This window comes from Egretta garzetta, unplaced genomic scaffold, assembly GCF_000687185.1.
Source record: "Egretta garzetta isolate BGI_Z169 unplaced genomic scaffold, ASM68718v1 scaffold365, whole genome shotgun sequence".
Taxonomy (NCBI): domain Eukaryota; kingdom Metazoa; phylum Chordata; class Aves; order Pelecaniformes; family Ardeidae; genus Egretta; species Egretta garzetta.
In genome coordinates this window covers 27,107-31,241 of record NW_009259602.1, presented here as the reverse complement: position 1 = coordinate 31,241, position 4,135 = coordinate 27,107, and positions in this window count along the sequence as shown.

Sequence of the window (4,135 nt, the reverse complement as noted above, 5' to 3'; positions counted from 1 at the left end):
AGGAGCACTTTTTATTTTACTGCTGACAGTTTCTCAGTAGAGAAGAAGCACTTAAAAAAGCTGACTAGAAAAGAGAGTTCTTTTCCCTGCGTTTGTCCAGGCACCTGCATTTTCATATGGAGGCAGAGGGAAGATAGTACCTAAATACAGAGAAAAGGTAGTACAAATGGCACCTCGTTATGCACTGTCCTTGTGGGACCTTGTTGAGTTTCAGTATCCCTGTACGCGACCGCCAGCGGCAAACCAGAGTCTCAGTTTTAGCTGAGACTTTGGATGCAGATGTGGGGAGAGTCCTGAAATGGAACAAATTCCTTTGTGAATTAACGCAGTAAAGCCACTTTAATTCCCATATAGAGTCCACACAGATTTTTAGTATGGCTGAGCTAATCCAGATATGGATTTACTGAGAGGTCAAGGGCAGGACAGAGGAGGAAGGTTGCAGCCTCACGTTTGATGCCAACGGTGCAGCAGCATGCCTGCATGGCACAGAGCATCTCTGCTGCTCCCCTTCTGTCTGATCAGGCATACACCGGGGTTTGTGCTAATCCCCTTTACTGCTGAACATGATAGGGAAAAGGGAGCCACGATAGAGGCTATAAATGCAGAGCCAGAGTTTTTCTCTCCTATGGAGTTAATTCCCTGTTCTTTTCAGAGAGCAAATGGAAAAATATGTTTGTTTGCAATGCCGGTATTTCTCTTTAGCTCCTCGTGATTGATCATTTAATTACCTCTGCTGAACATGAGAGGGAAAAGGGAGCCACGATAGAGGCTATAAATGCAGAGCCAGAGTTTTTCTCTCCTTTGGAGTTAATTCCCTGTTCTTTTCAGAGAGCAAATGGAAAAATATGTTTGTTTGCAATGCCGGTATTTCTCTTTAGCTCCTCGTGATTGATCATCTAATTACCTTTGTGGCAAACAAGCACGACAAATGTGTAATGTTCACAACTGGCAGCAACAAACCCATTTGTCCTCCTGGCAAGATCTGAAACATGAAATGTGTATTAAGCAGAGAAGCAGAGTTTGCTCTGTCATATAGAGATAGATGTACCAGACAGCTCACCGGGAAGCGGGGAGTAAAAGGCTCCAGCAGAAACTCATACCTACAGCTCGCCTGTGTTTCAATAGTATCCCGGGTCTACGCTCTGCTCTTAGTTCTGTGCTGGGTCAGAGATACCTCGATTCAGTGCAAATGTCTTTTTTCCTCTCAGAAATAGCAAAGGTGTCACACTCTTTTCGGTCTTTACTCTGCTGGCCAACACCCTCTGGCATAAAATATTCACAGGCCTGATCCCGAGCAAGCATCAGTGTCTAGCAGACACCACAATGCATGTCATTGCAGCATCTGTTTTCTGTTTGGTAAAGATTTGTGGCCTTTGGAGCTAATCAGGGCCTGGCTGCCAAAACATGCAGCCAGCCTTTACTTCTTCAAAAAACTGTGAAAATTCCTAAGGTTTTGCCCCAGACATAACACATTTAAGATTAAGTTTGGAGCTCAGCCTGGAGCAGGCTGGTTGAGGTAGGAGCAGGAGCCGAGCGATGAGGCTGCGGGAGCTGTGCCCTGCTCCCTGTCTCCATGCCTGTGCCATAGCCGAATCGCACCTCCCCAGGGCACGCAGCGTGCGGTGGGGGCTGCAGGCAGACAGCAGCACTGATGTGATCTGGGGAGGCTGTTGGTTCAGCTTTCAGGGCATGAGCTTTCCCAAGAACTCCATACACAGACACACTGCTCAGCTTGGACTCACGGTTGCCAGAGCGCCTCAGTGACTGAACTCTACGTAGACCTAACAGGAAGAGAACGAAGGCCACCAGCAACAATATCCCGATGGCAGATATTTCCACAGATACTGCCATAACCTCAAAGCCATCTCCACCTGCCTTTCCCAAGGTATTTCTTGCACACAGTTCTTGTCAGATTCCCTATTTCCCTCTGATTGCTGCTACCCAGACGTACCCGTCTGAAAGTCTAGCCTAGGACTATATGAGGAAGGTGTTTAGGGACAGATTTGCTCACAGAAATCAATGTCTAAGTGAAATTTGCACAGTACAGTGCCTCCCTGAATATTGTCACTTTCCTCTGAAATTTTGGAATCGATGGGCCACAGGGAAGCTGTCAAACTGACATCCTTTCTGTCCAGAAGCTGCTTCTTGATGCTATTTACTGGGCCCCACTGAGAACGTAACTGAGGCATTCCATCAAGGGAAATAACATACTCTTTTGGAGTAGGGAGGTGGTGGGCGAGAAAGAGAAGGGGCAAGTGTGTTGAGGAGCTGGCTTTTTTCCCTGTTCAGGAGCACTGTGCAAAAGCAAGCAGCTTCTGAAGTAGTTTTGCTATTTCTTGCATGTAAGCCCAGAATTGATAACCCATGCTGTGAATGCTTGGCCGTGGTTCACTGGAGGGCAAGGAAGGTGTGTGACAGCTAGCAGTGAGCAAGAACCTCTTCCCACTCAGTTCTACACAGGGCACAGTGTCTGCAGACATTGTGAAGGAGGAGGAAAGGTCAGGAATTAGGAAAATATTGTAAATTCTGTCTGAACCTGAGAACCATAGTACCCACTGCCACATCTAACGCTGATAAAAAATCATAGCCACCTTCCTTGGCATCTGACACTCCAGGATTAGCCGATACACTGAACACAACAAGCAAAGTCCAAGCGGCTTTAAACGAACCTGACTCTTCCAGGCACTGAGTAGGACATGCAAATACAGCAGAGATTTGACAGTCATGACTCATGAGGTCCTGGCAGTAATCACATTTGAAGCAGTTCTGAGCGCTGACTGTATCACTTCAGAAGGCAGTACTGGGCTAAGTTAACTTTCCACGCTCCTTGCATTTTCTTAGTGGTAAGTCTCTAGTAGTAAGTAGAATACAGGAGCAGCAGGCTTAGCTACTTCTGCACCTAGAGGTACCAAAATTACAGACAAAGATCCTGTCAAGGCTGCAGGTTTTTTGGAGGGCTGAATTCTAACCTCAGCACTGTGCAACCTTTGTATCTATCCAGTACAATAGTTCTTCCCATCAGCTCCTTGCAAAAGCCTCTTGAAAAGCTTCCTCCTCCCCTGCCTTTCTATATTGGCTCCCCGTTCTTCAGATCCTTTGTTAGTTGAAATACAAGTGCAAGGCATTTTAACCACAGTTGTTGCTCACTTCTGATTCAGAAACATTGCTGCATTTGGGTTGGTCTTGCGTAATATCTAATTGGATCTTCCTAGTAGAAAGCGTGCATATGTCCCCCCCGGAGTGTGTTGTAAAGCACCTAATCTAAGCACTTCCTCCTGTAAGTGCTCAGAAGTGCTATTAGCATGGGGTTTGTATATAATACGCTCCTGCCACATAGGCCTTTGAGTCACTGACTTTAACCGTTCTGCTCGCTGATGCCACAATATTTTCTATTCACGGCACTTTACTTCTCAATAATTGCATTGTTCAGAGCTCTCTGCACTAATTCTGTAATGTGAATCACCACCTCCCTAACAGCAGCACTGGGATAGAGTGTGAAGAGAACCATAGCAGCCTGAGCTCTTTTCTCTGGAACACAGTTTCCTTCCTGTGGGACTGGGTGACAGGATGATCTTGCAATAGCCCCGTAAGTCAAGAACTGCAAGGCTGATGCCTTGTTTAATGCAGATCCTCTGGCGCCTTTGACTTCAAGAAGTCACTTGGTTTCTTTTTCCCTGTGATGCCATGAATTTTTGCCAGAGTTTGACATTGCATTGCAGGGAGGAGAGGGAAGAAGTTCTTCTTTTTCCCGGAGCACTTGTCCATTATCCCTGGATACAGTGCTGATGAGCAAAACATTTCCCAGGACTGCTACAGTACTGGCAGAAGTAGCACAAAGGGAACAGAGTGGATTACTGCCCTCCCTATTGAAAACCAGTGCACACGTTAGTCTGGTCCATTTGGAGAAGGATGTTCTAAGGCTGAATTTCACTGGGAATTGACTGCCTCCTGCTCTCATGTCCTTTGAAAATCTCAGCCTTAATTAAAGGCTTGCAAATTTTTTTTGCGAGTCCTAATGGAAGGGAAGAATTCAGTGATATCTTCCCTAGAGATGGAGAAATGAACATTTAACTTGCTTTACCGTGTCTTTCTGCTAACGAAAAGCAGATTCCAGTTTTAAAAAGGCCTCCTCATT